Below are 11,926 nucleotides of genomic sequence, written 5' to 3' on the forward strand. Positions count from 1 at the left end.
ATTTCCTCTTTTAAAGCAGAAAAGCACCCCTATTCACTTTTGTCTCAGATGCTAGAATTTTCTCTAATGATTATGCCGTGAAAGGCACCTAGAGCAGAGCCTTGTCTGTGATTCCCTTGCCAACTGCAGGTCTAAGTCTGGCTCTGTTCCCCACAGGTAACAAATATGTACCTCGGGCCATCCTGGTGGATCTGGAGCCAGGCACCATGGACTCGGTCAGGTCTAGACCATTTGGCTAGATCTTCAGGCCAGACAACTTTGTGTTCGGTATGTAGTCCTGATCAATGGCAAATGGCTCAGTGAGTCTCAACACTATGGAAATCATAGTTCTTCATGCTGAATTCTAAGGTGGAGATTGTGTCCATGGACAGTCTTGAGTCCTGGCCTAATTCCACTTAATCCTGGTCTGGCCACTTCTCTGGCCCTTCTCTGGGCAGCTCAAAGAGCTGTTAGCCCGCAGAGGGCTTCTATGGTCCTCCCACTACAGAGCAGTCCGTGACAGTAAAGAATGCTGAGCAGTGACCAACCTTCCAACAGGAGCTAACAGGCTGCTGGTGATGTCAGAGGACCAGGGACAGCAGGTAACTACTTCAGGATGCCAAAGGCCAAAGGCACCAGAAGTGGAGACAGTGGCTTGGAGCCCATCTTCTCTTCAGATCATAATGTGCCCTTGCTTTTGCCTGTTTATTGATTGTACCAATATTAAGTATGTGAAATATTGAATCCAGACCTGTACAAACTGGTCATGAACATGGTGCCTAAGCCCCTAATGGTGCCCAAACTCACCCACAGATGAAATGTCCTTCCCTATAATCCAAATACTAGCAGCAGATGAATAAGAATAGTGAGATCTTAGCAGCTCTGCAAAGAACCAGGACAGTTTCTTGAGTCATCAGTATGAAGAGGCTGCCCAGAAGCTGACGTGGTCAAAGTTGCATTCATAGCTCATAGTCAAGAACAATCGAACTAGTTTTGAATTCAATATCCTGTTTCATGGGGCTGCCGGGAGGGAGTCTAGGAAGGGACTGGAAATGTCTTAGACAATATCTTGGGAGTATGAAAATTGCAAGTATCTGAAAAGTATGGAGAAGGTAGACATCATTAGCTAAGGAACCAAACCTGAACCAATGGTTAAATGGTAGGTATCAATAGCGAGGAAGGAACTTTCTAAGGAATGTCTTTGTAGCAGATATTGTTGGCATCAGCCCGTGTTCCTGAGACTTTCCTTCTTCCCAGACCCCCTACTATGTGTCCTATCCTCAGTGCCCCTTTGGAAGGTGGACTGTTGAAGGACAGACCAGAGGTTAAATATCCCAGCTTCCCTGGCTCTTGGTGTGACAAATCTGGTCCCTTACAGCCCACCCCAGTAGCCTGCTTGCAAATGCAGCCTGGGGACTTCCCTTTCCTGGTTTGGTTCCCCACTACCCCCTTGCTGCTTCCTGGGACCACCTCCCCAATAAGCTTCACTCAAACCCTTGTCTCAGGTTGGCTTCTGGGGGACTGACCTAAGACAGTCCCCAAAGAGGAGATGCTGTTGTTTTTTTATTGCCGTGGAATAGGTTACTACAAACTCAGTGGCTTAGAGCATCACAATCATCTTACAGTTTCTGGGGTTGCAAGTCATGGGTCTCTGCTCATGTCCTCAATTGACCATCTTGGGCAGCTCCATCTGGAGTCCAGGGCCCTCCTCCATGACCTTGGGTGGTTGGCCAAATCCAGTTCCTCACGGTCATAGGTCTGAGGGTCCTGTTTGCTTGCTGGCTGTTGATCAGAGCCCATTCTCTGGTCCAAGAGGCTGCCTGCTGTGGCCTGCCACCTGGCCATCTCTACAGTGTGGTAGCAGCTCCGTCAAGGCTGGCAGGAGAGTGCCTCAACTCCTTCAAAATTCTAATGTCTCCTTCTGCTACCAGCTAGAAAAAAATTCTTTGCTTTAAAGGGGGTCATATTTTTCAAATGTTTTATTTCTTTTTGAAAGGGAGACAGCATGAGCAGAGGAGGGGCAGAAAGAGAGAGAGAGAGTGGGAGACACAGAATCTGAAGCAGGTTCCAGGCTTTGAGCTGTCAGCACAGAACACGATATGGAGCTTGAACCCACAAACTGCGAAATCATGACCTGAGCTGAAGCCGGACGCTTAAACTGACTGAAACATCCAGGTGCCCCAAATCTCCTTATTTTAAGGTCAACCCACTGGAATCTTAATTATATCTGCAAAATACCGTCACAGTAGTACCCAGGTGAGTGTTTGAGCAACCGGGAAAAAGTTGTGTACACCCCAGGGCCAGTAGCTCTCAGGGCTGGGATAGAATTCTGCCTTCCCCAAATGGAAAGTTTGGAGAACAGAAAGCATGTGGTCTTTGAAACATCTGGTTCTGACATCTGAATCTGTGTTCACAAAGTAAGTGATGTTTCTACTTACTAGTTGTATGGCCTTGGGCAAATATTCAGTCTCTCTGAGCCTTAGCTTCTTTTTCCAGAAAATGGTCATAACAGTATGTACTTCAGAGGGTATTGCAAGGATTAAATGAAATGATGTATGTATAGTACTTGTCACACAATAGTGCAACAGTTGGTGCTGCAGTGAGCATCCTACTAAGGCAGGTGTTCAAGGGACAGGCTATATGACTTCTTGTTAGGAATGCTGCAGGGGGGGCTGGGGACCAACATAGATTTATTTTGGAATTTCTTTTAATTTTAGAAAATATGATTTTCAGGTCCCCTTTGGCCATAGATGTCTATGGATCAATGTGAAAGTTCTTGGAAGAGTTAATATACTCATCAAAATAAGCCCTCAGCTGATTGATGTTAAATGGTTTCCTTGGTACAGATTTTCATAAGGAGATAGAGCTTGTGTGCTCAGATCTGGGGAAGAGTAGCAAGAGGTGGGAAAAAGAATCAAAAGGGAAACTTAGCACCCTTACAATTTTACTTAGGACTGGTCCCAATTCAGTAAGTTAAATCTGCAACTGCTGGTGGTTATAGTGGAAACTGCTACCTTAGGCTGGGCTCAGAGTAGCAACGTCAGATTGTTTGAGGGAGCCCTGCAGGGGTGAGGGCCCATTCTAACTTTCCTCCTGCATGTACTTCCTGTTTGCCTTGTCTTGCTTTTCCATCACTTTCTTTCAGCTCCAAATTAAGACTGGACAGCAGGTTCTGCTCCTTGCATTAAAATCTCATCAGACTTGACAGTTCATTTGTTAACTCAGCTCCTGATCTTGCTGGGCCTTTTCCCTTTCTTATCTCTTACTGTTCCTGTACTCAGCCTATAGTGGGCTCTTCCCACTATGGAAAGCCTCGGCCCGTGCCCTATGTTCAGTTTCATTTCTCTAATATCAGTATTGGCATCTCAACAGGATCCAAATGGCTCATTCATTGCAAAACTATCCAACCTTAAGAGTCCTCTGTGAATCAACACAGTATTCCCTGAGTTAACAGAAATTTGACTCTGAAGCACCCGGTACGTAGGAATTTCTGGTTGCACCTTGCTTCTTTATCCTAAAACTCACCCAAAGGCCTAACCCTCCCCTCTTCCCCTAACATACACTGAGCAACCAAGCTGTTCTTGGCCAGTGCACCCTGCTGCTGGCCAGTGAGGGGAAATGACTGGTCCAAGAGCTCTCCTTTTTCATTTTCGGCAAGGCAGTTGTGCACACAATGTGCCCCTCCCTTTCCTCTTTCAACATCCTCAGCTCTGTTAAATCTCTCTCAGAGGATGCCTTTCCCAACATATTTGTTTCCATCTTCTTTAATCTCCTTCCTTTTGGTTATTAAAAAATCTATTTCATATTTATACTAATTGTAGTAGTTTTATGTTATGATATAAAAGTTAAGTTGCATTTGACCAATTGACTGCTATGTTTGGTACACATGTAATTAAACATTTATGAATTTTCCTATTGTAGTATTTTCATATTTTGGAGTTTTCCTCCTCGCCCCATCTCAAACATTTTCTTAGGTCTTGAAAACTAGTAAGTGCTATGCTTATCATGGTAAACTTGTAAACTCTGTAAACTTAGTAAACTTGTGAAATGGGCAAAATGTGGAAATAACAAATATTCCTCCTAATGAAGAAAAACAAAAGAGTATTGGTAGCATGTTACCCAAGCATTAGGCTGTGAGTGTTCAACAAATTTGGTATAGTCAAATAATAAATTTAACAAACCTAATCTAGCACATATTTGAAATGCTGCCTATTATACTTTCATACTATGTGAAAATTAGGCGTAAAGAATAGCTGATTACAGGAATATACTGTAGGAAAGACAGTCTCTTCAATAAGTGGTGCTGGGAAAACTGGACAGCTACATGCAAAAGAATGGAATGGGGCCACTTTCATACACAAAAATAAATTCAAAATGGATTAAAGACGTAAATGTGAGACCTGAGACTATAAAATTCCTAGATAAGAGCACAGGCAGTAATTTCTCTGACATCGGCTGTAGCAATGTTTTCTAGAACTGTCTCCTAAGGCAACGGAAACAAAAGCAAAAATGAACTATTGGGACTTCATCAAAATCAAAAACTTCTACACAATGAAGGAAATCATCAACAAAACTAAAAGACAACCTACTCAATGGCAGCAGCTTTTGCAAATGATATGTCTGATAAGGGTTTAATATAAAGAACTTACACAACTCAACACCAAAAAAAAAAAAAAAAAACCACCCCAAACCATCCAATTAAAATATGGACAGAGGACTTGAATAGACATTTTCTGAAAGAGGACATACAAATGGACAATAGGTACATGAAAAGATGAGCATCACTCATCATCAGGGAAACGCAAATCAAACCACAATGAGATATCACCTTATACCTGTTGGAATGGATAATATCAACAAGATAAGAAATAATAAATGTTGGCAAAGGTGTGGAGAAAAAGGAACCCTTGTGCACTGCTGGTGGGAATGTAAATTGGTGTAGCAACTGTGGAAAACAGTATGAAAGATACTCAAAAAATTAAAAAATAGAAATACTGTATGATTCAATAATTCCACCACCAGGTGTTTACCCAAAGAAAATGAAAATACTGATTCTAAAAGACATATGCACCCGTATGTTTATTGCAGTATTATTTACAATAGCCAAGATATGGAAGCAACCTAAGTGTCCATCCATAGATGAATGGATAAGGAAGGTGTGGCACACACACACACACACACACACACACACACACAGGACTATTATACAGCCATAAAAGGGATGTGTTCATGTCATTTGTGACCACATGGATGGACCTAGGGGGTATTGGGCTAAGTGAAACAAATCAGACTGAAAAAGACAAATATCACATGATTTCATTTATATGAAGAATCTAAAAAATAAATAAACAAAAGGAATCAGACTTATAAATACAGAGAACAAACTGATGGCTGCCAGAGGGTAGATGGGGAGTGGGATATACAGGCTTCCAGTAAAAATAAAACAAAACAAAATTGATTACGAAACGAGTGGTAGTATTTCTACACAGTCATAGCAAGTACTGCTGGGGATTAGTTGGGAAAAGAGGGAACCATGATGAGAAACAGCTTAGCGTTTTCTCTGAAGACGCCTGACTGCACAAAGGAGCAGGCCCCACATGACTGTCTTATCCGTAACGTCAATGCGCTAGGTCCAGTAAAACTTTAAAAAAATGTACCTCAATATTATTTTATAGTTAAAAACAAAAGGCACATCATATTTGGGGTGCATTTTCCCCCTAGGTATTTTATGAGCAGTCATGGTTGGATGCAAAGATCATTCTTTATAAGTGTTTTATTTATATATATATGTTTAATTTATGTATAAATTTATTTATATATATACATTTTATTTATGTAAATAAATTTATATAAATTTATTCTTATATGTTTATTCATATATAAAATATGTTTTATTTATTTATTTTTGAGAGAGAGAGAGGCAGAAAGAGGGAAGGAGAGAATCCCATGCAGGCTCCACACCCAACACAGAGCCCTGTGTGGGGCTTGATCTCATGACCCTGGGATCATACCCTGAGCTGAAATCAAGAGTCACACGCTCAACCAACTGAGACACCCAAGCACCCTCCAAAGACCATTCTTGAGACAGCTGTATAGCCCATGTGGATGGTGGGCAGAGAGAGGGGCTGGCTCCTACATTATGGGCTAAAACCCTGGCAGTTCGGATTAAGGCACTGAGAAGGCCTGGAACACGTTTCAGGACAGCAATGCCCAGCCAGGGCCGGGGCCACTGGGCCAAGGATGCCAGGGCAGCAGCTCCTGGCACTCCCTGCCTAGGACTGCTGGAAGCCTCTCCCTAGCACACTCTCAGCAGAAGGCAGAATTATTAGGCTCTGCACAACTTAATGGCTTTCTCACCACAGGGAGGAAAATGCTGATGTCAACCTTTCCGTAATCGCCATTTGCCTTGATGGTGAAACAGAGCATAACGTGAGCCCTGGAGCTTCCAGGAAAATGACCAGCACCTTTTGTGTGTCCGGCTTGGCCCCATGGGAATCAGCATAGTTGGCCTCACCCAGATTCTTTGCAACTCGGATTTTGGTGTGAAAAAAAAGCCTGTATTCAGAAAATAGGTGGTGAGAGAACTGGAAAGTTGCAAATGATGAGGATAGACTCCCTTGTGTTCCACGCCTCCTGGTGGGGGTGCTCAGCTCAGAACTTCCTGCACGGGATGGCAACACCCACTGAGCTGCAGACCCTTGGGGTTTGCGAGGGAAAACAGCATTCAAGTGGTGCCTTAGCTCACTGCCTGCCCAGTTCTTCTGTGTGTTTGTTTCTACAACAGTACCTTTCCTGGCTGTAATTAATTTCAGGGACTAAGGTTCAAGATTATAATACGAAGGTGTGCACACAGTATTATGAGGTACAAAAGAGGGAACATCACAGAAAAAGTGACATTGGAGTTGAGCCCTGATTTATGGGGAGGAGCTCCTGGAAGGAAGGAAAGAGGGAAGGAAGTAATACCAATTATAATGGCTAATATTTATATAACGCTTATTACGGGGCAGGTGGTATTCTAAGTGCTTTCGCATATTAATTCATTTGGTCCTTGTAGTGACTCCAGGAAGTAGGGGCTTTTATGATCACCACTTTGCGGATGAAGCAATTGAGATTAAGTAACTTTCTCTCAGTCACACAGCTAATGAGTGTTAGAGTCAGGATTTGAACCCATTCCATCCAGGGCCTGTGCTCGTGTAACTCTATCCAGGGAATGTGGGAGTGGGCTGAATGGGGCGGGGGGCAGGGATTCATTCCAGTGAACAGCCCTGGGTGTGTGAAGCGGAGTTTCCTCGGTGAACTTGGTATGTTCCAGATGCTCTACATTATGGGGAAAATGGTAGCAGTTGGGAGAAGGTTACATATGTTTGAGAGTTTGTGAGAGTGTGATTTAAGTCACGGTAAAAGAAAATATAGTATTTCTTCATTTCTAACATCCAAGGTGAAATGGTGCTAGAAAAAGCAAACAGAGACACCTGAATGACCAGGAAAAGGAAGAAGAAAATACGGTAATACATCAAATATGAATGGGGAAGAATTCTTAAGTACATAAAGAGAAGAGTAGAAAGACACGTATGTTCATTAGTATTTTCTAAAATTTCTAATTCTGTAGTCAGAAAATAAGAATATATAAAATAAGTTTTCTTACCATAATAAAATATATATGTGTATATAATGTATGTGTATATTATATACACCAACACATACTTGTTGTTTTCAATTTGAAAGGTGCAATTGACAATTCTAGTGAAAGTAACACATACTGGGAATGAATATTCTAGAAGGGGGCTAAAAATCATTGCCATATATTTTCTCCAAATTATTATTGTCTGGTGCAAACATTTCTAAACTATAATGTGGTGGGATTGACATTTTCAAAGTAAGTTAAATCAGAGTTCAGACTATTTATACTTTAGGCAGTCTTTAAATATATTTATTTATTTTATTTATTTTTATTTTACTAATTTTAAAATTTTTATTTGTTTTGAGAGAGAAAGTGATCAGGGGAAGGACAGAGAGAGAGAAGGAGAGAGAGAGAATCCCAAGCAGACTCCATGCTATCAGAGCAGAGCCTGAGGAAGGAGGGCTCGAACTCACAAACCACAAGATCATATCCTGAGCCGAAACCAAGGGTTGGGTGCTTACCTAAGACATCCAGGCCCCCCTCTTTATTTTTATATTAGAGAGAGAGAACATGAACAGGGGGAGGGGCAGAGGGAGGGAGAGAATCTTAAGCGGGCTTCACACTCAGGGCAGAGCCCTACGCAGGGCTGGATCCCACAACCCTGGGATTGTGCCCTGAGCTAAAATCAAGAGTAGGACCATCAACCAACGGAGCAATCCAGGCGCACCTACGTAGTCTTTTAAAGAGGAAGCACTTGAAGTGCTTTAAGTAAAATTCCTCCATCTTCATCAAGCGATGCTTTTATTCAAAAACTTGAAAATGTGTTGCTCGGCGCAAAGGAGCAGGCAAGGCTATTTTAGAAGCGTTTCACAGGAAAGAGAAGCTGAGATGCCTTGTCCCCTGGACCTCCTCTGAGGGCACAAATAAATGCACTGTGAGACGATTCCAGAGTAATTCATACAACTTTATTGCTGGAACGGCTCTTGGGTTTTCATTATTCTACTGATGCTCCAAATTGCAGAATCCCAATTAAATCTCTTTCAACCAGATCACATGTGTTGCATTAGAGATGGCATCCACTGAGAAAAATTCTCATCATCATCCCACATCTCGAGGGCACTTTCACGAGACTCCTCTCCTGGAAGGCAGGAAATGAGGACAGCCTGGCGGAGCGAAACGTGAGATCGAGCCCACTTTGTAAAGTGCAGGCCCGGCCCAGCCTTCTACTGGGAATTCACTCCTTTCCTTTCCAGTCTGAATTCTGTCATCATCACCCCAAAGTGCCTTCAGGGCAGGGATGGCTCAGACATTTGACAGTCAGTGACATCAAGTCCAAAGCAGGAGATGACAGGTGGCAGAGGAGGTTGGCTCTCCTCCCCCACCACCCTGCCCAGCAGCCAGAGCTCTGCTCCTTCTTAGACAGGAGGGTAGGGGACAAAACCACTTCTCCCCGAAGCCTGCTGAAAGCCTATTCCCGGCGAGGGGAGGGTCAGTGGGCCTCGTTCTCCCTTGTTCTCATCTGCACGGGTGCTGTGCAGCATGGCATTGCTGCGTGACAGTGTGGTGGTGCTGGCGACGCCCACATGGAGGAGAGCTGGGGCTCACAGCCGTCGGATGAGTCACCTGAGGCTGGGCAGGCATTATTTAAAAATCTGCCTGTGTGCTTCTTTGATTATATTCCAACAGACAACAGGGGCGGGCCCTGGGGGAGACGTGAGCAGATGAGAAAGCAGGCTGGGTGCAGACTGGGTGGCGGGAGGAGGCAGCCTCGGCAAGGACGTTTGTTGCCAGTAATCCACGGGCAGTCCTCATGTGCCCGGGCCTGCTCAAATCAATGTTGTCATCTATTCATTGACTGCGTGTTCACTAAATGTCCCGCTCACATTGTCTCTCGTAGACATGACATAACAAAAACAGATTTCCATGTTTCAGATATGGTAACAGAGGCTCAGAAAGGGTAGGTGACATGCTTAAGGACCCAACCAAAACAAAGCAGGGTGGGCACCATCCATGAGGGTGATCTAGCCCTCCACAGGTAGGGAAAAGCACCCCTCCATCAGGGTCCCATGTCCCCAGTATCGTCCCTTCCAGGTCACATCTTCTGCTATTTGGCTCCAAGTGCCCATCTTGAAGGCAACAACCAAGACCGAGAGGCAATTATCCCCAGAAAATCTTTGTGGCACTGTGTTCAGTGAAGTTTCTTGGGGCAGGGCCATTCTCTGGGGAGGACCAAGCTTGGCTGGTCATGACGAGCCCAAGATGTTCGAGTTGGAGGCAGACATGGGGAGAAGGTAGAGGCCACGTTCTAGGAACCTGGGAACAGTATCACTGGGATGGACTGTGTACTGGGGCCCACCTACATGGGGAGGGAAGGGAGGAGAGAGCCCATCCCCCACTGAGACAGGCACTTGACTGGTTCTGAGAGGACCCCAAGGGACTGGCTTCTTAAACAGGCGTTATGAAGCCATGACACTGCCCATCTCTGATGTATGCCCACTATTAACACGACAAGCACACTTCATACTTATAATGAGAGCATCATCTTGGGTTTTATGGGGGCAGTTTTGCTCCATAAACTTGACCTGCTTTCATATAGAACTTCTCATTTCCTCCTCACAAAGCTGGCTGCAGGGCACCTATAATTATCATCATCTTATAGTTGGAGAAACTGGCCCCACAGAGGAAAAGGAGTATGTGCAGGGGAAACAAAAAGTCCCCAGGTCCCTGCTCACTGAGCCCAGCGTTCAAGATCATATTTAAGAATTATTAAGATTGGGTGTTACCTCACCCTGACCAAGCCTTTAAAACTCACCTGGGCTTTGTCTTTGTAGAAGGAATCTAGATGCCCTCCCTTACTAGCTTTGTAGCCAGTCAGCTCTTTGAGCCTCCTTTTCCAAGCTGTCAAATTGGGAGAGTCACTACATTTACCCTAGAACAGGGCTGTTCAGTAGAAATACCACATGAGTCACATAGGTAACACATTTTTCCAGTAGTCACTACTGGTACAGTAGTCATTTAAAAAGGTAAAGAAAAATAAGTGAAATTAATTTTTAAAATATATCCAAAATATTACCTGGACATGTAATCAATATACAAAAGTAGTAATGGAATATTTTACAACCTTTTAACCTGCCCAGACCACAAAATCCGGTGAATACTTACACTCAAAGTACATCTCAGTTCAGACTACTACTTGAAATGTATTTCAAGTGTTCAGTAGTCACACGTGGCTGGTGGCCTTTGAACCGCACTGGGCAGCTCTATAAGGCTGAGGTGAGCTTTAGGTGACATACTGAATGTGGGCCACACATACCTGGACTGATGTGTGGCTAGAATAGCCTCTCTGACACGCACTCTCGCACGTAGAATTTTCCACATTTAATTGGTCTTTAGGAGGACCCAAAGCAGACAAATCCAGCACCCTCCCAAACCAACCACCTTCCTCACAAGTAGAAGGAAAATGCCATCCACCCCGCTGTCCTTGGTTTCCTAGAACACAGTTCCCATCTGCTCTCACCGGGGAACCCCTCACTCTTCCCCACCCTGCACCCCTTCCCCGCGTTTAGACTAGCTGCGAATTCCCACCCGGAATTGAAAGAGAACGCGGCCCGGACTCGGGGACCTTGACCAGGGAGGCAGGCAGGAAAGCTTAGCGAGCAGCTGGAGAGCCCACTGACAATTCTAGTCTCCCTACTCCGAGGGGGTACTCGCTGTCGTGTGCCCTCCCCGGGAGGCGAGGACCCCGTTTGGGGGCAGCCCCTCCCCCTGGTTCCGGGACCTCGGGCATCCAGAGTGGAAAGGTGGATGTGGATGCAGTTTACTGAAGGAGCCAGTTCTAGGGCGAGGCAGCGTCCGTGGATCTACCCGACCGCGGCTGGCTGGGTCCGAGGCCCCGACCCCGCCCTTGGCCGCCGGATGGTGGTACCGGGAGCCCTCCCTGCAGTCAACAGTCAGGCCAGAGGGCCCCCGCACCTCGCACCGCGCCCCAGCTCCCCCTCGCGGTGCCGCAGTCCCCAAGGCGCCGCCCCCAGCCCCGCCCCCCATTACGTCATCGCGGGCCAGACCAGGGAGGAGACCAGTCCCCCCATATAAAAGTCTGGGCTTGGGGGTGGCGACTGGTCTCTGCTGCGGAGTCCGCCCGCCGGTCGCGCCGCGCGCACAGCTCTCAGGGCCAGCGCCTCCACCCGCTCCGCAGCCGGCACCATGCGTGAGATCGTGCACATCCAGGCGGGCCAGTGCGGCAACCAGATCGGCGCCAAGGTGGGCGCGCCGCCCGGCGGGGGCTGGGCAGGGGGCGGCAGGCCCGGAGGGTGCGGACCCGGGTCG

General features: G+C 45.6%; 1 protein-coding gene and 1 pseudogene across 1 annotated transcript in view; one reads left to right on the top strand and one right to left on the bottom strand.

The window, feature by feature from the left end:
* LOC115296356 overlaps positions 1-11,805 on the bottom strand; it is a 33,110-nt pseudogene extending 21,305 nt beyond the window's left edge.
* LOC115296570 (tubulin beta-2B chain) overlaps positions 1-11,926 on the top strand; it is a 50,438-nt gene that overhangs the window by 36,877 nt on the left and 1,635 nt on the right. The window lies entirely within an intron of this gene.

This window comes from Suricata suricatta, chromosome 7, assembly GCF_006229205.1.
Source record: "Suricata suricatta isolate VVHF042 chromosome 7, meerkat_22Aug2017_6uvM2_HiC, whole genome shotgun sequence".
NCBI classification, from domain to species: domain Eukaryota; kingdom Metazoa; phylum Chordata; class Mammalia; order Carnivora; family Herpestidae; genus Suricata; species Suricata suricatta.